The sequence below is a fragment of the Mustelus asterias genome, chromosome 1, assembly GCF_964213995.1.
Source record: "Mustelus asterias chromosome 1, sMusAst1.hap1.1, whole genome shotgun sequence".
NCBI lineage: Eukaryota > Metazoa > Chordata > Chondrichthyes > Carcharhiniformes > Triakidae > Mustelus > Mustelus asterias.
Window position 1 is genome coordinate 21,605,823 of NC_135801.1, and position 27,088 is coordinate 21,632,910.

At 45.2% G+C, this 27,088-nt stretch overlaps 1 pseudogene; it reads left to right on the forward strand.

Moving 5' to 3' along the window:
• Positions 1-16,957: 16,957 nt before the first annotated feature.
• On the forward strand, positions 16,958-24,399 carry LOC144504912 (uncharacterized; annotated as a pseudogene).
• The last annotated feature ends 2,689 nt before the right edge of the window (positions 24,400-27,088 follow it).

Below are 27,088 nucleotides of genomic sequence, written 5' to 3' on the forward strand. Positions count from 1 at the left end.
AGCCCCTTCTTCAGGTGAGTGGGAATTCTGTTCACAAACAGAGCTTATAAAGACACAGACTCAATTTACATGAATAATGGTTGGAATGCGAATACTTACAACTAATCAAGTCTTTAAGAAACAAAACAATGGGAGTGGAGAGAGCATCAAGACAGGCTAAAAAGATGTGTATTGTCTCCAGACAAGACAGCCAGTGAAACTCTGCAGGTCCACGCAACTGTGGGAGTTACAAATAGTGTGACATGAACCCAATATCCCGGTTGAGGCCGTCCTCGTGTGTGCGGAACTTGGCTATCAGTTTCTGCTCAGCGACTCTGCGCTGTCGTGTGTCGCGAAGGCCGCCTTGGAGAACGCTTACCCGAATATCAGAGGCCGAATGCCCGTGACCGCTGAAGTGCTCCCCAACAGGAAGAGAACAGTCTTGCCTGGTGATTGTCGAGCGGTGTTCATTCATCTGTTGTCGCAGCGTCTGCATAGTTTCCCCAATGTACCATGCCTCGGGACATCCTTTCTTGCAGCGTATCAGGTAGACAACGTTGGCCGAGTTGCAAGAGTATGTACCGTGTACCTGGTGGATGGTGTTCTCACGTGAGATGATGGCATCTGTGTCGATGATCCGGCAACAGACACCTCCAGACGCTGAAAGATGCCCTCATAAGAACAGGATATGGCGCTAGACTCATTGATCAACAGTGGCAACGCGCCACAGCGAAAAACCGCACCGACCTCCTCAGAAGACAAACACGGGACACAGTGGACAGAGTACCCTTCGTTGTCCAGTACTTCCCCGGAGCGGAGAAGCTACGGCTTCTCCTCCGGAGCCTTCAACATGTCATTGATGAAGACGAACATCTCGCCAAGGCCATCCCCACACCCCCACTTCTTGCCTTCAAACAACCGCACAACCTCAAACAGACCATTGTCCGCAGCAAACTACCCAGCCTTCAGGAGAACAGTGACCAAGACACCACACAACCCTGCCACAGCAACCTCTGCAAGACGTGCCGGATCATCGACACAGATGCCATCATCTCACGTGAGAACACCATCCACCAGGTACACGGTACATACTCTTGCAACTCGGCCAACGTTGTCTACCTGATACGCTGCAAGAAAGGATGTCCCGAGGCATGGTACATTGGGGAAACTATGCAGACGCTGCGACAACGGATGAATGAACACCGCTCGACAATCACCAGGCAAGACTGTTCTCTTCCTGTTGGGGAGCACTTCAGCGGTCACGGGCATTCGGCCTCTGATATTCGGGTAAGCGTTCTCCAAGGCGGCCTTCGCGACACACGACAGCGCAGAGTCGCTGAGCAGAAACTGATAGCCAAGTTCCGCACACACGAGGACGGCCTCAACCGGGATATTGGGTTCATGTCACACTATTTGTAACTCCCACAGTTGCGTGGACCTGCAGAGTTTCACTGGCTGTCTTGTCTGGAGACAATACACATCTTTTTAGCCTGTCTTGATGCTCTCTCCACTCCCATTGTTTTGTTTCTTAAAGACTTGATTAGTTGTAAGTATTCGCATTCCAACCATTATTCATTTAAATTGAGTCTGTGTCTTTATAAGCTCTGTTTGTGAACAGAATTCCCACTCACCTGAAGAAGGGGCTTAGAGCTTCGAAAGCTTGTGTGGCTTTTGCTACCAAATAAACCTGTTGGACTTTAACCTGGTGTTGTTAAACTTCTTACTACATTGCAAAGGCCAAGGGTCCTGACAACATTCCGGCAATAGTACTGAAGTCTTGTGCTCCAGAATTAGCTGCAATCCTAGTCAAGCTGTTCTAGTACAGCTACAACACTGACATCCAACCAACCACATTGAAAGTTGCGCAGGTCAGTCCTGGCCACAGAATGCAAGATAAATCCAAGGCGGACAATTACCACCCCGTCAGTCTACTCTGAATCATCAGTAAAGAGATGGAATGGGATGATGAAGGTGCAATCAAGTGGCACTTACTCACCAATAACCTGCTCACTGACAGTCAGATTGACTTCTGCCAGGACTGCTCAGCTCCTGATATCATTGCTGCCTTGGTCCAAATGTGGACAAAAGAGCTCAACGCAAGAGGTTTGGTGACAGTGACTGTCCTTGACAACAAGGCAGTTTTTGACTGAGCGTGGCTGCAAGGAGCCCTAACAAATCGAATGTCAATATTGGGCCAGCCATATAAATACCATGATTACAAAGGCAGGGCAGAGGTTAGGATTTCTGTGGTGAGTAACTCACCTCCTGACTCCAGGATGGAATTCTCTTCGCTTACCTCCATGAGTGCAGTTCCAGCAAAAATCACAAAGTTTGACAACATCCAGGACAAAGAAGCCCAATTGAACTGGTACCCCATCCACCACCTTCCACTCCTTCCACTACTGACACACAGAGGCAGCATTGTGTATGATCTAAAGATGCACTGCAATGACTCACCAAGGCTCCTTCAACTATACCTTCTAAACCTGTAATCTCTACCACCTCAAAGGATAAGGGCAGCAGATGCATGGGAACATCCGCCACCAATAGGTTCTCCTCCAAGTCACAAATCATCCTGACTTGGAACTATATAGCCATTCCTTCAATGTCGCTGGGTAAAAATCCTGGAGTCCCCTTCTTAACAGCACTGTGGGTGTACTTACACTATATGGACTGCAGTGGTTCAAGATGGCAGCTTCCCACCACCTTCTCAAGGACAGTTGTGGATGAGCAATGAATGCTGATCCAGTGATGTCCAAATCCTGTGAAAGAGTAAATAAAGATGTTGGAATTGCTGTTCTTGGCAGAGAGAGTTATTACTAAAGGGGAGAGTTATTAGAACTGTTTCTTATGAGCAGGTTTTTAAGTTCCTGAGCTTAAGTTTATTTATTAGTGTTACAAATAGGCTTATATGAACACTGCAATGAAGTTACTGTTAAAATCCCCTACTCGCCACACTCAGCTGCCTGTTCTGGTGCACTGAGGGAGAATTTAGCATGGCCAATCCACCTAACCAGCACATCTTTTGGACTGTGGGAAGGAACCTAAACACCCAGAGAAAACCCATGCAGACACGGGGAGAATGTGCAGACTCCACACAGACAGTGACCCAAGCTGGGAATCGAACCCGGGTCCCTGGTGCTGTGAGGCTGCAGTGCTAACCACTGTGCCACCGTGACGCCACTGCACCACCATGACAGGTAGGGTAGAAATAACTTCCCTGGAAATTCGGTCAGTAACCAAAGGTCGTAGGTTTAAAATAATTGGCATGAGAACAAGGGGGAACATAAGGAGACTTCTTTTTTCTGCATAGGGTTGTTAACATCTGGAATGTGCTACCTGATGTATGTTGGAATCAGATTGCATAGCAAATTTCAAAAGACAATTTTTCATGTATTTGAAGATAAATAATGTGTAGTGTTATGGTGGAAAAGCTGAGGTTTGGAACTAAATTGGACATCTCTTTCAGAGAGCTGGTATATGTATAATGGGCTGAATGGTCCCTTTTGTGCTGAAAGGTACTGTGGTTGGAGTTAGAATGTGTAAAAGTGCGTGGGTTTGGAGTGGATGAGGCGGGGGTGTTAAAACTGGTGAAACTGACAGCCCATTGGGAAGCTGCCTCTAACCCGCTGACTTCCATGTTTCACTGAAGTGTGTTAGGCTGCATGCGAGCAACCCCTGGAGAGAGGCGGCTTGTCAATTTCAATGTGTTACAGCGATATTAATGTGAGTTTTGAGGTTTAACCTTGGCTCCACAGTACTCCTGGGCTTCCAGGAACTCGCAAATGAAAGCCATGTGAGAAGAAAGCAGCAATTGAAGGGGCTGAATTCACGACAGAAAAAAAAAAATGTCAATAAGTACTCAGTATTCATAGCTGCTTCCTTCCCTGCTTGTGTCAAAGGCTTTGTTCTCAGTGCTTGTAGCGCAAAGGTACATTATACACTTTGTATGTGTCATCTGCGCTTTGGAGGTTGGGAGATCTGATCTCCGTGTTGGAGCTCTGATCTATCAGATCCGCGTAGGTGTCCCTCATGCTGAATTACTTTGGACTTCAGGTGAGGGTGAAGAAGACCATCATGTGCAACAGGATCGGCACCAGTAAAGCACTAGCTGCTCACAGCAGGCCTGCAGCTCCACAGGAGAGAGGGCATCAGCTCAGACATTCAGCCTAGAGTCGGCCAGACCCAGCAGACAGGGTGTATACTCTGCTACAACAAAAACAGAAAGTGCTGGAAAATTTCAGCAAGTCTGACAGCATCTGTGGAGAGAGAACAGAGTTAGCGTTTTGAGTCTGGGTGACCCTTCATCAGAGCTGTGTATGTTGGAGCACCAATGTCACAGGGGCCTCAGGGTATCATATTGGGTGGTGGCAGTTACAGAACATGACTCACTTCCAACTGGACCTGGTGACTATGTTGTATCAGTGTGTAATAACCTCAACAAGGTCCATGAGGTGGACCCTATTGAAGTATGAGCACCCTGATTGAGGTGATGATTGTCTGCCCAATCAGGGAGTCTCATCTCTATATATATATTGAGGAGTGTCAGGGCTATTGACTCTCCGAATTCTGACTTTGTACCTGAAGCATTCTTAGGAGTGGAATTGAGTTTGTAAATAAAGGGAATCTGGTGAAGGGACTGTGGTGAACCATCGTTGGTTCCCACTAGGTAGTACTGAGCCAGGGTCTGGCCAGTACTACGAGTATGCATATATGTTGCTGTTGGGGTTAGGGATGGGTTGTTCTACTTGTTGCTGTTGGAGTTAGGGTTGGGCTGTTACACCTGTATTATAGTTATTATGGTACATCCCAGTCGGGCTCCGCCTCCTGGGAGAGGTATAAAGGTCACTGCTCTGTCTGGGACCCCTCAGTCTGGGATCGTGTACTATACATGGTAGCTTCGTTGTAATAGTAAATAAAAGCCTTTATTTCCTTGAGCATCTCGAGCCTCGTGTGTGATAACGCGCATCAGGGACACCGGCCTCTGAGGAGTTATTTCAGATGCCTGTCACTTTCAACCATCTTGCTGCTGGAGACATTTATAGGAGCTTGCTGTCAGTGACACACACACACATTAAAGAATTTGACTCGTGCCTTCTCTGTCCGGACCAATTATATGGATGGAACGGTGGCACAACGATTAGCACTGTTGTCTCACAGCACCAGGGATCCAGCATCAATTCCCGGCTTGGGTCACTGTCTGTGCGGAGTCTGCACATTCACCCCATGTCTGCATGGGTTTCCACCATGCTGGTTAGGCGCATTGGCCATGCTAAATTCTCCCCCAGTGTACCCGGACAGGTGTCAGAGTGTGGCGACTAGGGGAATTTCACAGTAACTTCATTGCAGTGTTAATGTAAGCCTGCCTGTGACACTGATAAATAAACTTAAAACTTAACTTCATCTGTGATCATTCCACGGACATCATGCGTGTTGCAGCGAAGGCAATGCCAGATTGCTCAGGTGTGTTTGTTAACCCCGAGGGTTACCAGTCCATCAATGTGGTGTTCAACCACATAACGATCGTTATTCCAGTGTGTACAAGATTGACGTGTAGCAGCTCTGATAGTTTCATCCTTACGTGACAGTCCAGCCTCCTAAGTCTTCACACGGGGTCAGCACGGTGGCACAGTGGTTAGCACTGCTGCCTCACAGCGCCAGGGACACGGTTTCGATTCCTGGCTTGGATCACTGTCGATGTGGACTTTGCACCTTCTCCCCGTGTCTGCATGGGTTTCCTCCGGGTGCTCCGGTTTCCTCCCACAGTTTGAAAGACGTGCTGGTTAGGTGCATTAGGTGCATTGACCCAAACAGGCGCTAGGGGAATTTCACGGTAACTTCATTGCAGTGTTGATGTAAGCCTTACTTGTGACTAATAAATAAACTTTAACTTTATCTGATCTGAAGGTGCCCTTCAGGAAGCGCCAGCTGGAATCTCTGGAATTGTCATGGTGTGCTGTGCCCTGCACAGCATTACACAGGAGTAATGTTTGGGCTGGCTGTGTGTGTGTGTGTGTGTGTGTGTGGGGGGGGGGGGGGGGGGGGGGAGGAAGCGGTGGTGGCCTAGGTCACACAACCTCTTTGGGGAAGGAAGTTGATGAGGCCAAAGGTGATTATGACAATGCACCACCAGCAGCGCTTACTGCTGCCCTTCTTATTGTGAGACTCATTGAAGTTCCACAGTTCACCCATGAAAGCCCATGCAGTGAAAAACACAGGAAAATCAGATGTTAATTAAGCAGATGTGTTGAAAAGCCATTGATGGATGCACTGTGTGTTATTCTGGTTTTCCCCCTTGCGGTGAGGGTCCCCACACACCCCACATTCCCAGGGTGATTGGGCATTCAAATCCAGCCCATTCACTCAGCGAATAATTGGCAAATCTATGGAATAGGCTTTGCAGGGAAATGCTGGAGGCAGGTAATGATGAATAATTCAAATGCAGATTAGATACTTCTGGAATAAAAAATGTCCAAATTGTGAAAATTTGATTTCCACAGTAACTTCATTGCAGTGTTAATGTAAGCCCACTTGTGACTAATAAACAAACTTTACTTTAAAAGCAATGTTTCGGGATACAGTTTGAATTGTCTTGAGATTTGACATCTGACGAGAGTATACTTGTTACAGGTGACTTCGGACCTATAGAGATATATGTTTCACAAAACTGTCCACCATTGGCTGAATTCCTTGCCTTGTTCTTGACTTTATTATAGACCAATTGAACGAGATTGGTTGTGATCATTAGTCAAAGATGAATTATTGTTCTATCATGATTATTGGGTCAGTAGAAGGCAAACTATATGGGCCTTGGCCTGTTTTGCCTATCAATTATCTTCCTATCCTTGTATTTATGAGTTCCAGTCTTCAATTCTGCTCAAAGTAATGAATTGTAAGTCTTCTTACTCTGTTCTGGTTGTAAGACCCTCCAGATGGAAAGGTTTGTTCACCCTCAGTGCAGTTTCTGTCCGCACGATTATAAAATGTAAAACTACATTCATTTGTATGCTTGACATTAACTTACTGATATCACTCTAAACTGTTCAAATGTTGGGAAAATGGAAAAGTTAAAAGGAGTGTAATTGGAGAGTCTGTGAGATTGCAACAGAGCAGAGGCAGCGTTACTTTGCATTTATTCACGTTAGTCCTGACAGTCATAATGCTGGCTGTTGGCATTTGCATATCAGCTGAGAATTGAGGATCAAAAGTGGGTGATAACCACAGAACCATTGAATCCCTAGAGTGCTGAAGGAGGCCATTTGGCCCATTGAGTCTGCACTGACTGTTTGGAAGCCCACCAGCCCCCACCTCCATTCCCATAACCCTACACATTTACCATGGCTAATCCACCTAACCTACACATCTTTGGACACTAAAGGGCAAATTAGCATGGCTGATTCACCTAACCTGCACATCTTTGGACTGTGGGAGGAAGCTGGAGCACCCGAAGGAAACTCATACAGACAAGGGAACAACATGCAAAGTTGCACACCGTCACCCAAGGCTGGAATCGAACCTGGGTAGTTGATGCAGTGAGGCAGCAATGCTTACCACTGTGCGACCATATATAAAGGAAAAAAATGCAGAATAATAAAGACAAACCAAATTTTAATATCTAAAAGAGACAGAATCTTTTTTTAAATTCATTCATGGGCATCACTGGCTGGACCAGCATTTGTTGACCATCCCTAATTATCCTAGAACTGAATGGCTTGCTAGGCCATTTGGGGCGGTATTTTAGCATCAACCATTTTATTGTGGGTCTGAAATCACATGTAGGTCAGGCCAGGCACAGGTGGCAGATTTCCTTCCCTAAAGGACATTAATGAACCAAATGCGTTTTGACAACAATCAACAATGCTTTCATGGTCATTGTTAGACTTTTAATTTCAGATTTTTATTGAGTTCAAATCTCACCGTCGGCCAGTCCCCAGAGGAAGATGAGGTGCAATGCCTTATCTTGTCAGCTTGGATCTTGTTTGTCTCTCTTGAGGGGACCATGAATTCAATTTGAATTTGAATTTGGTTTTTGGAGCAAGCAAGGAATGGATTTGGGTTTGCCTGGTCCACTCTGAACATTGGTTTTGTAACTTTAACGATGGGGCAAAAAATTTAAAAAGAAGGTGGTGGATGTAAAATACCCATGGCGCTACTTTGAAGAAGGGTGGGGAAGACATCACTGGTGTCCTAGCCATTAATTATTGAAACAATCCTCACGAAATAAAAATCAGAATAATTATTTCTTGTTTCTTTTGCAGTATAATAAATAAAAAATAAGCTATCTTCATTAAGATTAACCATTTTTTTTTAGAATACAGTCAACTTTGATGTAAAAAATTTGAAACTGCTATTCCGTACATCATTAATCCTCATGCTTAATCACATGAATAATGCAATTAGTACTGGAACAGTGAGAAGAATTCTGGAATCTCTGTGACCTATTTGTTTAAAAAATGTTTCGGAAAGCACAAGAAAGAACTTCTTTTGCAGACAATATATTCACGTCCTATAAATATTTTATTGTTTGCACCGAATATTACTCAAGAAATGATCAATTTTGTATTCCCCTGGGATCCTTAAAAGCAATCCCTTTTTTCTTGGGAAACAAGGACAGCCAGGGTATTACCCTTAAGAAGAATCCAGCGCTGTGATATATTAATATTTAACATTTAATTAAAAAGACTGGTGGCTGCAAGTGAACTGTGCCAACAAGCTGAATGATTTTACTGCCGTTCAGTATGACCACTAGTTGCTCTCTGCAATTTACAAATGTCCCTGTCATATAATAAAACTGAAGTGCTGAGGTTGGTGCAGGACTATGATTTATTAGCTGTTTAAGAGCTGCAGACCTCTGCTACCAGACGGTAAATCAATAGCTTACACGCAAGTGATTGACTTTGTGTTATAAAGCTAATAGTATGTTTTCCCAATGATAGCTTGTTGAGAGATTTATGGTTCTTTATCCTTGGACAGGCCTGTTGTAATGATATTGTTTTCTCTTTGTCCTTTTCTGTTTACCTTCATATACATAAGGGATAGCAAAAGTTGATGATTGTGGCAAAATTTAAAAGCGTTATCATTTCTGTTTCAGCGATTTCATTTTAAGGCCACATCAAAGTTTTCCTCTCAAGCTGCCCAAAGAGCCTCTTTCTCTTCAGACGTCTTACACCTGAGATAACAGATAAAGCATTAATCTGGAAGAACGGCTCCGAAAGATGAATCACTCGCTTTGTTTAACCTTGGAAGCTCTTGGTTGCGACGAGGCTTGCAAAGTTTTCTTTTGTTGTTTTGTTGCAACTTGAACGCAAGTTGTCGGAAGGTTTGAGCATGAGATTTTGCGGGCGGCATGCAAGAATGTACACAGTGGTTAGCACTGCTGCCTCATAGCCCCAGGGACCCGGGTTCAATTCTGGCCTTGGGTCACTGTCTGTGTGGAGTTTGCTCATTCTCCCCATGTCTGCGTGGGTTTCCTCCGGGTGCTCCGGTTTCCTCCCACAGGCCAAAGATGTACGGATTAGGTTGATTGGCCATGCTAAATTGACCCTCCTGTCAGGGGATTGGAGGGTAAATATATGGGGATATGGGAATGGGGCCTGGGTGGGATTGTGGTCGGTGCACACTCGATGGGCTGAATGGCCTCTTTCTGCATTGTAGGGATTCTATGATTATATGAAATTAGTTGGGAGACATCAGTCAAATGTGTTGATGATTTTGCTGTTTTAACAAAGATGATAATCTGTTTGAAATAAATAGTTCCTCACCTTTGCTGGAATAGCAAATGAATTTCCGATAAACCAGTTCATTACTAATATCCCCAGTGTCATATCAACCACTTTATGCCCCAACAGTTACTCCAATTCCTTCCACAGCACTTTTGTCTCAATAAAACAGAAAGACTTTCATTTTTATATCGAGCCTTTCTTGACCACTGAGTGCCTCAAAGCGCCTTCCAGCCAATGAAACACTTTCCAAGTGTAGTTACTGTTGTAATGTAGGAAAAATAGTTCTGTGGTGCATTAGTCATTTTAAAAAAATGATCACTTGTGACTGGTTACTGTACCACATGTTGGAACTGTACATTGGGTCAGTCAGCATCTGAATGAGAAAGATACGGGCTGGGATTTTTCAGCTGTTAACGTCAGCAGGATTCTCTGGTCCCGCTGCAGTGAACGGAAATTTGGTTGAGTGTCAAATTCTCCATTATCGCATGGAGGGGCAAGCAATGGTCGGAGAATTCCGGCTACAATTGTTTAGCCGGGCCTGTTTTTTTTTAGATGCTTAGTGTCTTCCGTTTGTAATGTAAAGGGATGTTAATTTCTGCATTGATGGTGTTAGCAGTGATTTTTAAATAATAGGTGTGACATGCAGTCTGCAGAGCATGGATGAGAACCAATTCTCCACACAGGTATTAGCTAGTGATCTATAAATGCTGGCAGTCAATTAAAACACAATCATGTTCTACAACTTATATCAATATTAATAACCTAAAAGAGTACAGCTTTGTAAAAAATGAAGCTGCAGAAAATACAGTGCATAGTGAACTGAGCTTATCTTGTTTTCCACAGGGAGCCGGATGCCAATAAATACAAACCACCAGACAGACTCGCTTCTCTGCTATGGTTGTAAATATGAGCCACTTAAGTAATACTTCACGAAATGCTCATGAAGTCACATTCCTCAACCGTACCAGGATATTTATGGTTGCTTACAGATATGAATAAAGTTTACCTTCATTCAGTATTTGACGTCTGTAATTCAGACTGGGCCTACATAATAATTGGAGTCATCAACCTCTGTTTAGCGCTTCAGAATGATATAGAATGTCATATAAATGATGGATGCAAAATGCATGTTTCTCACTCCAGCATTGAGTGGAGTCCCAAAAATTGCAACAATATCATTATGAATTTTTTTCCCTGTGATCGACCTTCTCTGTAATTTCTTATACACCTTATTCCCCTTTGCTACTTGGCTGACTGCTGAATGTCGATGTGAACGCAGCAGCTGGAAAGAAGGGCGGATGGGGTGATACAGCACTTGTTACTCCAATCCCTTCCACAGCACTTATGTCTCAATAAAACAGAAAGACTTTCATTTTTATATCGAGCCTTTCTTGACCCCTCAGTGCCTCAAAGCGCCTTCCAGCCAATGAAACACTTTTGAAGTGTAGTTACTGTTGTAATGTAGGAAAAATAGTTCTGTGGTGCATTTATCATTTTTAAAAAATGATCACTTGCGACTGGTTACTGTACCACATGTTGGAACTGTACATTGGGCCAGTCAGCATCTGAATGAGAAAGAAAGTGGTTAGCACTGCTACCTCACAGTGCCAGGGACCCAGGTTCGATTCCCAGCTTGGGTCACTGTCTGCACGTTCTACCAGTGTCTTCGTGAGTTTCCTCCGGGTGCTCCGGTTTCCTACCACAGTCCAAAGATGTGCAGGTTAGGTGGATTGGCCATGCTAAATTGCCCCTTAGCGTCAGGGGGACTAGCTAGGTTAAATGCATGGGGTTATGGGGATAGGGCCTGGGTGGGATTGTGGTTGGTGCAGACACGATGGGCCAAATGGCCTCCATCTGCACTGTAGGATTTTATGATTGGATTTTATGTGCATTCATACAGTGACTTTCACAAATCAACATGGATAGAAATGGAGAGGGTTAAAGAAGACGATACCACAAATTAGTGGGCATATGTATCAGGAAAGGTTGGACAGAATTTAGTGTAGATGATGGGGGTTTCGCCTGTTGACTGGAGGCCGGGGGAGAATTTCATGTTGCCTGCTATCAGGAAGTATTAAGTAAAAATCAGGCACTTAGCTGGGCAGCAGTAGGCTTTCCTTGGGATAAAGGACCCTGGGAGGCAGCAGATCCACCGACGGAAAACTGCCAGCCAATCAGAGGCTGGAAGATTTTCATTGCTTGGAATGCCACTGGGGAGATAGAGGCTGCTGCTGGTAATGCACCCACCCAAGGCCCGGAATCGTCAAGGGGCCCAGGCCACAGATGAAGAAAGGCAAGGGGTAGCGGCATCGTGGATGGTGTTTGAGAGGAAGGGGAGTCAGCAGCAAGGGAGGGAGTTGCGCCTTAGTGGGCCTCCCCTTTCCTGATACTGGGTCCCTCAAACAGTCACCAAGCGCCTTTCAACCAGGCCCCCACACCGGTCCATTGCTTTTTGAGATTTCCACAAGGTGGATCCTCTGCTTGACACTGGGTGAGTGCCAGCAGCAGTGGGATGAGATCCTTTCCAGTGGACATTAATGCCCACCTTAGGGCCTCCTTTGGCAGCAAGATGGGAAGGCCTTCCATGAGCCTGCCTGCCACAGACTTAATCATGGCAGAGATGGGAATGTGGTTGAGTTCTCACCCAGCACCTTCCCACCTGATTCACCTACTACCAAAGTCACCTTCATAAATCCATACAATCCCAAAGTGCAGAAGAGGCCATTTGGTCAATCGAGTCTGCACTGACGCTCCAAAAGAGTATCTTAAACAGGCCCAACCCCTGCCCTATCCCCATAACCCTGTGCATTAACCATGACCAATCCACCTAAGCTGCACATCTTTGGACACTAAGGGCAACTTAGCATGGCCAATCCACCTAACCCGCACATCTTTGTACTGTGGGAGGAAACCGGAGCACTCGGAGGAAAACCACGCAGACACGGGGAGAACGTGTAAACTCCACACAGACAGTCACCCAAGGCTGGAATTGAACCTGGGTCCCTGGCGCTGTGAGGCAGCAGTGCTAACTATTGTAATGTAGGAAACATGGTAACCAGCTTGCACACAGCACGGTCCCACAAATAGCAATGAGATATAGGCCAGCTTTTTTTCTCTAAGTGATTTTTATTGGGAGGATAAATATTGGACAGGGTACCATGGAGGAATCCCTTGCTGTTCTTTACGGAGTGCCATGGAGTATTCTATCTCTGTCTGACATGGTCCATTTAATTTGAAAGACGCCACTCCCACTCGTGCAGCTAAGGAACGCCAACCTAGATTATGTGCTCAATTTCTGGAATGGGAGCTCCTGTGTCGCTCGGAACATGAGCCAAGAACAATTATTCTAACACGGAGATAGCTGTATCAGGATCACATATCAATGCAAATTTTAACATTGTTTTACCTTTTCCCTTAAGTAGCTGGTGAGTAGTTGGTTCTTTTAATGAGATGGACTACATGATAGCGTGCAGAAACAAATTAATGTGTATTGGATAGGGCTACTTCTATAAAACGGATCTAAAATGTAACACTGCTTCTTCAACTTTGTAGATAATTTAAAATTTATCCACTTCATAGAAGTATTTGTAATCCCGCAACTAAATGTGGGGCTGAGGCTTTGCTAGCCAGATGGATACAAAGGCAATATGTATAAATGGTAGTCAGTATAAAGCATCTTTTGATTGAAAATGCACTGAAGCAGAATCAACACGAAAAAGAAAGGGGAAGGAAAAAGCATTTTAAATCACTCTATAATGGATTAGGTGTCATCTCATTGTTCCTTGGAGTCCTGCCAAGTTCAGATTTGTGTGAGAACTTTATGAGCATATTTCATCCAGATGAATGGATGATCAGCGAAACCCAGAGTGCGAGAGGATGTAGAGTGCGAAATTACATTCAATAGGAATGGGAAGAGGAAAAAGAGAAAGTAATTTGTGCACCAATAATAACTAAAGCCAGGGAAAACTGGTTTCGCTTCTCTGCTTTGAACATTAATCGTACAGAAACGGTAAAAAAAAGATGTACGCAGGGCAAGCTTCTTTATGCCATTTATTGGGGTCTTTGAGGCAGAAATTGTGTGAGCTGATGTGTAATACATGAACACATGGAAATGCAGGGTGCTTGCAATAACTATTGGTCTGAGTCCTGCAGAAACAACAGCTCTAACAATCTCTGCGCTTTGGATTTTGGCTTTTCTGATACTAACTTTATTTTGACATCATCTCTGACACCCAGCAGCGGTGATGTCATGAAGCATGCCAAGCAGCCAATTACAGTGAAGGATTCTCACAGACTGCAAACCAGGAAGTACCAAGCACGTTTTATCATTTGCTTTTTTAAAATAATTTTTCAGGAAGTTGAATAAAAATTGGGGGCATACACCTGGGATTAAGGTAAAAGCTCAAACATCATACATTTTATATAAACTATTTGAACGATCAGTGGACTTTTGATTATGAAATGGAGAAATCTAATATTTCATAGGTATAATATTACATATTTTCTGGGGCATTAATGTTACACAGCAACAATTATAACTTGGCATGCTGTTAAAAACTCTGTTACACCTCTTTAATGAGGAATAACATTTTCAAGGATTTTTATAGTGAGAAAGAACATAAGAAGTGGACACTTGTCAATTCAGTGATTTCTATTGAAATAACATCATCGAGGACTTCAATGGTGCACCCTGTTGAAGGACAAGGAAATCACTTACATTTAGATTTCTGCACTTAGTTGTGTATAAGTGAGCACCAAACATCGCTGCTTATTTCACAGAGTAATGACGGCCAACGCTGGCAGTTTCATCATCATTATGATGGCAGAATTTGGGCTATTCTTTGTGACTGTCGCTGCTAACTAATAACCGCATATCAGTGGACAAATTGTATTTTATATTGTACATGAGGTTAAGTCCCCAATCGCAGCCCAGTAACGATTATCACGATTTACCATTCATGAGCAAAAATTGAATTTCTTGATCAATCTTGCAGCTAACCTTTTTAAGCAATCAATTTCTCCGCCATTCCTCTTATTTCTAAAGATTATTTGCATTTTCTCCTCACTGTATCCTCAGTTTGCTCACATCAAGTTGCACCCAATTCGAGAAGTGACAGGTTTGTCTCCTACTCTAACTTACTTTCTCTCTGGTCTGAAAAAACACTCTGGACACCTCCAGATATCCACATTTTGTGCTTGCTGCAGAATAGAATCATACAGCGCAGAAGGAGACCATTCGGCCCATCAGGTTTGCACCTACCACAATTTCACCCAGGCCCTATCCCCATTACCCCATGCATTTACCCTAGCTAGCCCCCTTGACACTAAGGGGCAATTTAGCATGGTCAATCTGCCTAACCCCCACATCCTTCGACTGTGGGAGGAAACCAGAGCACCCGGAGGAAACCCACGCAAGACAAGGGGACAATGTGCAAACTCCACACAGATCCAAGCTGGGAATTGAACCCGGGTCCCTGGCGCTGTGAGGCAGCAGTGCTAACCACTGTGCCACCTTGCCACCTGTGGGTATTTTATACTGGGTGATGGAGGCAGTATCATACACTCTTTGGGGGTGATGATAAATGCTAACCTGGCCAATGACACTCACATCCCATGAAAGAATAAAAAGAAAGTGGGTTAGGTTTCAGCAGGTGGTTTAAAAAGGTAAAAATCTGAAACAGGACCCCAACCCTCCCTTGACTCCGTATACCTCTGGTTTCAATGGTGGCCAGGAGAAGGGTGGGCAACCAAACTGCTCCCAGGAGTTGGGTTGCACCTCTGAGCATCTTAATTATAATAATGATCCCTTTTTTTTACCATAATTGATTGGGTTTCCCGGGCCTTGGGAAAGGTGAAAGGAGGCAGGAAGGACTGAATTCATGAGGTAAGTATTTTTACAACACTCTTCCTGGGCTAGGAGGAGGAGGAGTGTGCCCTCCACGAGCGTCAATATTCTCCGCCTCCTCACATGATTGGATTCCTCCGACCACTATCTGCTCAAAACCAGCACCATCCCACCACAACCCCATGATTGGACCGCCCCTGTTGCCAACCCAAGCACTGGCAGTAGCATGAATAGCTGAAGGGAACAAACTTTCACAATGTACATAATGCCAGTCACACCATCTGGCATCTGCAAAAACAAATGACAAACTTACCCGTCTTTGTCAGAAGGTGACTAAATCGGAAAGGTGCCACGTTAGGTGTCAGCTGTAGCTCAGTTGGTAGCACTGAGCCAGATGGTTGGGTGTTCGTGTCCCAATCCTGGCACTTGCGCACAAAATCTAGCTAACACTCTAATGGAGCACTGAAGGAATGCTGCACTATTGGAGGTGCTGTACTCAGATAAAAGTGTCAGATGAAAGATGTCAATAAAACATAGGAAATAGTCACTGACTTCAGGAAACGTCGTGAAGGACATGCCCCTGTCTACATTAACGGTGATGAAATGGAAATGGTCAAGAGTTTCAAGTTTCTAGGCGTCCAGGTAACCAACAACCCGTCCTGGTCCCTTCACACTGACGCTATCATTATGAAAGCCCACCAGCGCCTCTACTTTCTCAAGAGGCGAAGGGAATTTGACATGTCCGCTACAACTTCCACCAATTTTTTACAGACGCACCATAGAAAGCATCCTTTCTGGATATATCACAGCTTGGTGCGGTTCCTGCTCTGACCAAGTCTGCATGAAACTACAAAGGGTTGCGAACGTAGCCCAGTCCATCACGCAAACCAGCCCCCCCATCCATTGACTCCGTCGACACTTCCTGCTGCCTTGGAAAAGCAGCCAACATAATCAAGGACCCCATGCATCCCGGGCATACTCTCTTCCACCTTCTTCCGTCAGGAAAAAAATACAAAAGTCTGAGGTTACGTACCAACTGGCTCAAGAACCGCTTCTTCCCTGCTGCTGTCAGACTTTTGAATGGACTTACCTTATATTAAGTTGATCTTTCTTTACACCCCAGCTATGACTGTAGCACTATATTCTGCACCCCTCCTCTCCTTCTCCCCTATGTACTCTATGGGGTGTATGGGGTGTCAGGGAGGGGTAGTACCTCTGGTGGGGGAACATGTCGAGTCCTTTTTAGGGTGGTTTGTCCACCTTTGGTCCCCACCTGGCACTCAGCTCTCACCTCTGGCTCCTCGTAGCTGCTTGCATGCGACAGCGGCCACACCCCGGGCAACGGCTTCGACAAGCTGGCTAAACCAGGTGAGGGTAGCCGATGGGTCTCAACCCTCGGTGAGATTGGGAGATGTCTATCCCAGCATATGAAGACAGACTCCGGCGGATCAAGCGGCCAAGACCAATGGAAGGTCCAACAGTCAAGAAGGCGGTCTCTGCAAGCGTGGTGGAATGCGAAGAGCAGGACAAGACACAGTAGATATCCTGGTCACACACTGCGCCTAGTCCCATCTCCAGCCGTCTCAACTCCTGTCTTGCCACTGGATCCAGATGGGAATTGGGAAGAGAGAGTGAGGCTGATGCTGCGCAACTCTCCCTCACTTTAATCCAAATCACGTGCTAGTCTCGACACCATCATCATCATTATCATCACCGTCTTGTTCAACCTTTGAAGTCCTGTGGCGATGGGCGAGCGACGAAGCAGCAGGTGTGGATACACTGGGATACACAGTGTCACGGACCTGCACACAGGTGGCCCAGGTCTAATGGTCGTTCTCCGCTGACCGAAGCAGCAGTGAATCTTGGCGTCTACCTGGGCGAATGCACAGCCCTCTTCAGGAACGCACTGCTCACCTCCGTAGAATGAGGAAGGGGCTAGAAAAGGTGCCCTAAACATTGCCTGCTTCACTACACCCTGGCCAGTTTACCGCGGCTGGCGAGGATCCCATCTTGCCGTCGAACAAACAAAATAAAACACAAGGTGACACCACTCACCATTGGCACTTGGAACGTGCGCACGCTTTTGGACAACCCTACAGCAGATGGACCAGAGAGAAGAACAGCCTTAGTTGCTAGAGAGCTTGCAAGATACAACATTGACATTGCAGCCCTGAGTGAAACTCGTCTTGCCAACGTAGGTCAGCTGACTGAAACTGGAGGTGGATACACTTTTTCCTGGAGCGGTCGCGGCAGCGATGAGCGTCGTGATGCTGGAGTTGGATTCGCCGTCAGGAGTCACCTTGTTCGGAAACTTGCTAGTCTCCCCAAGGGTGTGAATGACCGACTTATGACATTACAGCTTCCGCTACAGAACAGAAGTCAAGCCCCTCTGATCAGCACTTATGCCCCCACAATAAACAACCCGGATGAGATGAAAGACAAGTTCTATGAAGAACTAGACACCCTACTATCAGCAGTGAGCAGTACCGACAAGCTGATCTTGCTTGGCGACTTCAATGCAAGAGTAGGGTGTGACTCTGCATTCTGGCCGGGAGTCGTTGGGAGGCATGGAGTAGGCAAGTGTAACAGTAACGGCCTACTCTTAATGAAGACCTGTGCAGCACACAACCTCCACATCACCAACACAACCTTCCGTCTGCCTACCCGTAACAAGACATCTTGGATGCACCCCCGCTCTAAGCACTGGCATCTTATCGACTATATCACTGTCAGGAGAAAAGACAGGCAGGATGTCAGAGTGACCAAGGCCATGTGTGGTGCTGACTGTTGGACAGATCACAAGCTCATTGTCTCCAAAATGAGGCTCCGCATCAGACCCAAGAGGCGACCTAAAGGAAGCAAGGTTATGAAAAGGATCAGTGTGGCCAAGCTAAAGAACCCCAGCATAGCTTCAACACTGGCTGGAGACTTAGAAACCAAGCTTGCTGACCTACACCTCGCAGGCAGCGCTGAGGACGACTGGGAACGCCTCAGGGATGCTGTCCATTCATCTGCACTGAAGATGCTCGGGCCCTCTACCTGCAAGCAGCATGACTGGTTCGATGAGAACGATGTGCAGATACAGGCTCTACTTGTTGAAAAGCACCATCTTCATCGTGCCTGTCAGAACGACCCATCATCAGCTGCCAAGAAAAACGCCCTTACCAGTGCTCGCAGGACAGTCCAGGATAAACTGCGGAAAATGCAGGATGCCTGGCTGAGCGCCAAGGCAGATGAAATACAGGCATACGCTGACATAAATGACTTGAAACAGTTCTATGAAGCCCTCTCTACGGACCTCAATCTCTTGGGAGTTCCCCCCTCCTGAGTACAGATGGTACAACTCTCATTACAGAGAGGGCTCAGATCCTGCAGAGATGGGCTGAAAACTTTGAAGCCGTCCTCAACCGACCGTCATCTATTAACGATGAGGCGATAGACAGGATTCCCCAGGTCGATATCAACAGCGCCATGGATGACCCACCGGTAGTAGCCGAAGTCACGAAAGCTGTTAGCCAGCTATCTAGTGGCAAAGCCCCAGGGGCAGACGCCATACCCGCAGAGATCTACAAAGCTGCTGGTCCTGTACTTATCGAGAAGTTCACCAAGTTGTTCCAGTCCTTTTGGAAGCAAAGATCCATTCCTCAGGAACTTAAAGATGCTTCCATCGTACACCTCTACAAGAGGAAGGGCAATCGGCAAGTACGCGACAACCATCGAGGAATCTCGCTGCTCTCCATCGCAGGGAAAACCCTCGCAAGAGTCCTGCTAAATCGTCTGGTCACTCATCTGGAGCTGGGCCTGCTTCCAGAGTCACAGTGTGGCTCCCACAAAGGTCGCGGGACTATTGACATGATTTTTGCCGCGCGTCAACTTCAGGAGAAGTGTCAGGAGCAGAATCGCGAGTTCTGCACAATCTTTGTTGACCTCGCGAAAGCCTTCGACACTGTCAGCCGACAAGGCCTGTGGAGGATCATGTCAAAGTTTGGCTGCCCCCCCCCAAATTCATTCAGATGGTACGCCAGTTCCATGATGGCATGATGGCCAGAGTACTGGACGGCGGAGGATCCTCTGAGGCATTCCCAGTCACCAATGGTGTCAAACAGGGCTGTGTGCTCGCACCCACACTGTTCAGCATGATGTTTACTGCCATGCTGAATGATGCCTTCCAGGACAGTGTTGCTGGAATCAGCCTTAAGCACAGAGTGGATGGGAAGCTCTTCAACCTGAGGAGACTTCAAGCTATTACCAAAGTGAAGGAGACTGTTCTGAGAGACTTCCTCTTTGCCGATGACTGCGCCCTGTATACTGGCTCAGAAAGAAGTTTAACAACACCAGGTTAAAGTCCAACAGGTTTATTTGGTAGCAAAAGCCACACAAGCTTTCGGAGCTCCAAGCCCCTTCTTCAGGTGAGTGGGAATTCTGTTCACAAACAGAGCATATAAAGACACAAACTCAACTTACATGAATAATGGTTGGAATGCGAATACTTACAACTAATCAAGTCTTTAAGAAACAAAACAACGTGAGTGGAGAGAGCATCAAGACAGGCTAAAAAGATGTGTATTGTCTCCAGACTGGCTCAGAGCCAGAGATGCAAGTCGGTATGGACAAATTTTCCACGGCTTGTGACAACTTTGGACTCACCATCAACATTAAAAAGACCGAAGTCATGCACCGGCCTGCTCCTCAAGCTCCGTACACAGAACCCATGATCACAATCAAAGGGCAGAAACTACAGGCAATGGACCAGTTCACTTATCTTGGCAGTACCCTCTCCCGAGCAGTGACTATTGATACAGACGTTAACTGCAGAATAGCAAAGGCAAGTTCTGCTTTCGGTAGACAGCGTTCCACTGTATAGGAATTTCGAGGAATCAGCCCAGCAACAAAACTAAAGGTCTACAGTGCCGTGGTACTCACTACCCTCCTGTATGCCTGTGAAACGTGGACTGTGTATTGAAGGCATGCAAGACAGCTCAATCATTTCCACATGACTTGTCTTCACAGAATATTATGCATCAGATGGCGAGACAAAGGATCAGACACTGAAGTTCTCTCTAGAGCAAGTCTACCATCAGTCCACACACTGCTGATGAGAGCACAGACCCGGTGGGCAGGTCATGTCATCCGTATGCCGGACGAGCGCGTATCCAAGCAGCTCCTTTTTGGAGAACTCTCTGCTGGAAGACGCTCGCATGGAGGGCAGAAGAAACGTTACAAAGACACACGCAAGGCCTCCCTGAAGTCGCTTGACATAGACATGACTACCTGGGAAACGCTGGCACAAAACCGCCCTACCTGGCGCTGCCTCATCCTCAAGGGCTGTCAAGCTTATGAAGCAAGGTGCAATGCTGAAGCACAACTTCAGCGTGAGCTGCGCAAGTCCAGAGCCACCAGCGCAACAACTACAGCGCCTACACAAGTTTGCCCAATATGTGCCAGGACATTCCGTGCCCAAATTGGCCTGATCAGTCATCTTCGGACACACCGCATCCAGCCTCATAATGACTAATGGTGTCGAGGTCCTCATCGACGATGATGGACGAACAACAACATGTACTCTATGAACAGTATGTTTTGTCTGTACAACGCACAAGAAACAATACTTTTCACTGTACCCCAATATGTGTGACAATAATAAATCAAATCAAATCAAAGTGTTAAACTGAGGGAGGAGCTGTCTGTGCTATTAATTGGACATAAAAGTGACCATGGGATACTATAGGAAAAGGGGCAAAAGGGATTATGGCGCTCAGGCATCCAGGACATCTTTATCCCTCAACCAATGTAACAAAAACAGATTTCTGGTCATTACCACATTGTTGGTTGGGGAACGTTGCTATGCACAAGTTAATTACTGCCTTGTTTCCTACATTACAACAATAACTCCACTACATTGGCTGTGAAGTGTGCTGAGATTTCCCAAGCTTGTGAGAGGCTTTACGTAGATGCAAGCCTGTCTGTTTTTAATCCCGCAGATCTTCATCTGGAGTGGATGTCTCCAGTCCTTCTGCTTCTCCTATTGGGGCTTTCATGCCTTGTGCCTCTTTTAATGGTGCTCATTCCTTTAAAGCTCAGGAGATCCTAAGGCCATTTCCTCTCTCTGAATTGGGTTTCAATGCTGCATCCAGGAATGTTCCTTGTATGTATTTGGTTCATTGTAAGGAGACCCTAGAGGAAGCTTGGTAATTGAGCTTGGCGACACAGCATGCATCAAGGATGCTCTTCATGCTAATTGTTTCTAAACAATGTCATAGAGGACGATCAGTTGCATTTTGATCAGAAATAGTCTTGCATGATAGTGGACACATGGGTGACAATTAGACTAGAATTAACTGGCTGAAAACAAATCAACAGTAAAGTAAAGTTTACAAAGAAGCAGTGTTTTTTCTTTTGGCAGACAGCTGTTAGATCTGGCCATGTGGCAATTAGCAGAGACCATTGGAATAAAGTAGGGTGTCTTATAAACTGGATATTGGGATTCAAACATGGGATCTGCCTCTGATTTCACTAAGTGAAAGCCACACTTCTTTGGATGCTTAAACCAGTCACAATGAGAGTGGATATATACAATATATAAACTATACAAGGATAGTGCAGAAAAAAATGGTGTTGAAGTAAAGTCATCCATGATCTCATTGATTGGCGGAGCAGACTCAAAGGGCTGGATGGCCGACTCCTGCTCCCACCTCTTATGTTGTTATGTTCAAATTGTCTTCTGATTATTGGAAATGAAATGGGGTGAAATATCATTTTCATTGTACTTTCACACCCAACAGTGGGGCAGTTCTAATTGAAGTCCAGGCACAAGGCTACCATTTTAAACGCTCCAGTAATTGTATTCCTGGAAAGCCTCAACTTCCTTATATACTTGTCCGACATGAATTCCATATGTTGACCCTCTCAACTCTGTCCATTAGGCACCTCCTGAGATTCCTGTCCTTGTGTCCCTTTCCTCATTGTCATCTTATTGTGTCATGCAAAGCCAGGTGGCAGCTTTGACAGCACTATTGGCAGGTTCTCTTCTCTTGCTGGACTTAACATTAACCTCACTAATTAAATGGGATAATTTCCAAAGTAATATTTCCACGCAACATTGTAATTCCCAGTAAAGAGATGTTATATTCTTAACTTTAAATATGAACTATATTCAGTATATGATTTACTAGAACTATCTTTTAAGAATGGACATTAATAGGCTGCTAAAATGGATGCTGAGAGTGAGGTCAATTTTCGCATAGACTCAGAAGTATTGCAATTCTCCGGAAAGTTTTATTTAATGATCATGAGTGGTGTGCCTTCCTTGACATACTAAGACAGGTCCATTTGTGGATTTCGCACCACCTATTGTTCGTGGACTTAACCAAAACTTAAAATCAATGGACTCACAGAGAGGGATTTTCTGGCCGTGTTCACCCCGAAACTGGAAAATCTGTGTCAAGGTCAATGGACCTTTCCATGGTCTGCCCCTCATCTGCTACGATTCCCGTGGTGGGCGGAATGGGAGAATTCGCCCCCAGACTCAGTGGCCAGAATTCTCCTGTCTTTCACGCTCAGCAGCGAGACTGGAGAATCCTGGCTGCGAGCGAGGTCAGAGAATCTGGCCGAATGTCTCTAAGTTCTATAAAGAGCTGTAGAAAAAATGGCCAAATCATAAGTAGGTGTGAATTGTCACCTCCCAACTCCCATTGTATAGCAATGGCTTCGTACTTCAAATCAATCAAAAGGGACATTAGAATATTTATCATGTAGTCATCTGATTGAAACTGTCTTCAGATAACTAATCTTACTTGCTCCCAAGCACCGGGGAGAAACCAGTCAGTCAGCAACAGCACAGCAAGAATATACAACAACAGCAAAGCAGTAATATCTTTGCCTTAAAACTGGAAATGTCAACATTGCAAGTTCTCCAAGCCTGACTCTTTTCAAGTTCCATCAGTAGAGAGAACCAACCTCTTTGTAATAAGACCACAAGCAACTAACTAGTGAACTCCTGGAACTCCAGCTCTTTTAGGGAATCCTACAACAACTTTGATATTTAACTTTGGTTATTGAATTCATCAAGCTACACTTCAAGAGTGTAAGAGAGTTTCTTCTTCACCAGGTCTATGCTGAGATTAGCTAAGCGCACAACTTTTTAGTAATTTATAAAAGTGCACTATCCACTTTAGCTGTATTTCATCTTGTGTGTGTGTCTGTGTGCGTGTGGTGTGTGTGTGCATGTGTGTATGCGTGCATGAGCAAGTGACGTATCATGACATTTTTAGGGTGAGCATGTGAAAAAATTATCCCCTTTATTTAAACCCACGAAAAGCATGCTGCTTGTTATTCAAATTGACTGTATACTCAGGGGTTAAGAAACATCCATATCTTCCTTCCTAAAAGCACACAGATTACAGAAAATTAAGGGAAAGTTCATCCTCATCCCTGTCTGTAACAGGCACCATTCCAGGAGTATATTTTAAAATGGATCCATGGTATAAAAATCCTAAAATAGACTCCGATTACTATTTAGAATAGCACACTGAAAATATGTGGGAATGTTTCTCCCTGTATGACAAGACGTCTGTGGGTTTTCATTTTTACTTTTATATGCAATACAGCAATGTTTCCTTTAATTTTTTTCCATGCACATCCTTAATGAAACTGGGATAATTTGGATGAAAGCATAGCAAGAAAAAAGTGGAGTGAATTGTGCGACAGCCATTTCACATTAAGGAATTTTATTATGCAACAATAAAATTGAAAGATTGTCTTATTTTGCCAGCAAAAGTAGTTAATGGCAACAGCGATGAAAAATTGGTAGCAGAGAAGTTGGACAACATAAATCTTCAGTATGCAGCTGAATAAAGGTCAGGAATTTGCTACAGGTCTCCATAAAACACAACGTTTCATTAAATACCTTTCAACGTGAAGATATGTGTACTCGGAAAGCACCTTCATAAATGATACATTTAGCAGTCGCTCAGGGTAACTTCAAACTGGGATAGTGTGGTGATTGTGGTGACTAAGTAACTTGGTGATTGAAGATTGTATAAAGGAGTAAAAGGGGGAAGAATGTGGTCTTTGTGGTGATTCTCCCTTTAAGGCCAAATCAGCAGAAGAGGGTCACCTGGCTTGGGAGACCAATTGGGACTGAGAGTGGGTAATCACCTCAGGGAGTGGAGCCCTCACTTAGGCTGAAGACATCTAGAAAGCACATACTAGACATGTAGGGATTGGGGAAGCTGATGGGCTGCTATAGGGCTGTCTGCCTGGGCACTGTTTTCCCTTTTTATTAAATGCCTTTTGTATTTCTGGCGGAGTCTGTGACCATGTATTATTACAACTGGTGACAAGGATGGGATGGATTATGAGGGCACAGCCTCTGGCCTGACACATGTGAATATCCTGTTTTGATCAAAGTCTGAAGAAAGAAATACTCATTCGAATGCCTGATTTTGGGAGAATAGACTTATTTGAGATATTAAGATATTGTGTCCTATTTTACCATTTTGATTCTAAGTGTTGGACGGACTTGAAGCTGGGAGCGTTTCAGATCCAACTTTTAGACCCGCTCTGAGGTGCCCCCATACGCACTCTGCCTGCAAAAATATCAGTGAGTCCGAATCGTGCTGCACAAGCCTGTGGGCGGGGCTTCACGCGCCCGAAACCCTGCAGCTCCGATCGGCGCCTCCAACTGCACATGCACAGAAAAGAAAATGATAAAATGTTGTTCCCCTGCCACATCCCTCCCAGGCCAGATAATGCCTCCCCCTGGCCCCCACAGACATTGCCTCACCCGCACATTACTGACCCCCTTATCCCCCCACCCCCGCCACCCAGACCAATTGCGGGGTCCCTCCCCCTTCCCCCCACCGATCTCAGGCGGAGTGGCAGCGGACCCCCTTCCCCTCCACCGATCTCAAGCAGAGTGGCAGCGGACCCACCTTCCCCCCGCCCTCCCACTGATCTCAAGCAGAGAGCTCAGCACTTACCTCCCCACTAACTGGAGTGCCCGAATTGGACTTCTATGGCGCATTTCTGTTTTGTCGGATTCTGGATGGGCGAATGTGCTGGTAAAGGGTGAAGTGCTGGTAAAGTTGGGCGTGCAGTCCATTAAGTCAATTTAAATGCATGCAAATACATTTAAATGGCCGCCCCGCCCCTTTTAGGTGCGGACCCGATCGTGGCCATTTTCGGGCCTTGGTAAAGGGAGAACCGGCACCGAGGCGGGTGTGGATTGCGCTACTCACCTCACGCCCGACTTTACCAAGTTTTCATGCCCTAAAACAGGTGCAACACGATGGTAAAATCGGGCCCATTGTCAGATCCTGAGGGATGGATGCAGAATGAGCCTGACTTGGCCAGTATGGAGTAAAATCTAGAAACGTATGAAAGAAAAAAAAATCAAGAGGATGACCCTCAGAAGCAAGAGCTGTGACTTTGAGTTTGGTAAAAAAAAATGGAACTTAAGGAAAATAAAACAGAGTTGCTGCAAAATTTAAAAAGTGGGAAAGAAAAGAGAACTCAAAGAGTAGTGTTTTGGGTGGAAAGGGCAAAATGCCTCAGGGAGCTGTAGGGTGGTTTCCAGGAGTGCGGGAAAATGAATAGGCTGAGATTGCCAGGCTCCCGATCCGAGGACTCCCGATCTGCACTGAGGGATTGCAGGTAGCGAGGTTCTGAAGTTTTAAAAAGAATTCCTCGACCTGTTTAAAAGACAAGTTAGAAAGTTTCAAAAACGGCCCCGAGACCTCGAGAATGTGGGATCTTCCTGTCAAATCAACAAAAGATACGGGCACATCAAAAGAGAGAAAAAATGCACTCTCCAGATGGCCAAAGGAAAAAAAAAGGTTGCAGAAGGACTTCCTAACTGTAAAAGGAAGTTTTAAAAGTAAGTAAAAGGTTCGAAAAGGAGCAACCAGAATTCAAGTGCCAAGACTTCAAAAGCGTGGGAAAAGTACAGAACCAGCGACAGCTGTTAGCTACAAAAAGAGTTGACAATCTTAAAGCAGTAATGCGCTTACATTGGTAATGCACTTAATGTGGCAATGCAGTTTGTTATAATTCAGGTCAAAAGGTGTTTTATAAAGCCAGCCTGGATCATAAGTTTTACACTTTGAATTTGGCTAGGGTAAGCATTCACTTCAGGAATGATTCAAATGGCCCACTAGGGAGCTTTTTTCAAGCAAAGTTTATTTAAGTATGCAGTTAACATGTATAGAAAGAAAATTAGCAATAACTTTTACCAATTACAAACAAGAAAAAAAAATCATGATATTGTATAAATCTAACATACAGCTAAACACCGTTCCAATGAAACAAATCCCATAAACAAAATCTTTGCCACAGATTTAAGACATAAAATATGAATGCTCACCTGATGCTGGAACCCAGTTCTTTGGGTGAAGAATTGAAACTCTGACTTCCCAACCTTGTAGCTTCTAGCAGCCCTCTGGATATACACCCAGAATAGTTTGAAGTCACAACAGCTTCCCAAAACACCAGGGCGAGAGAGAGAGACTCTAGACAAGCTAACCACCAACAGCAGATTTTCCAC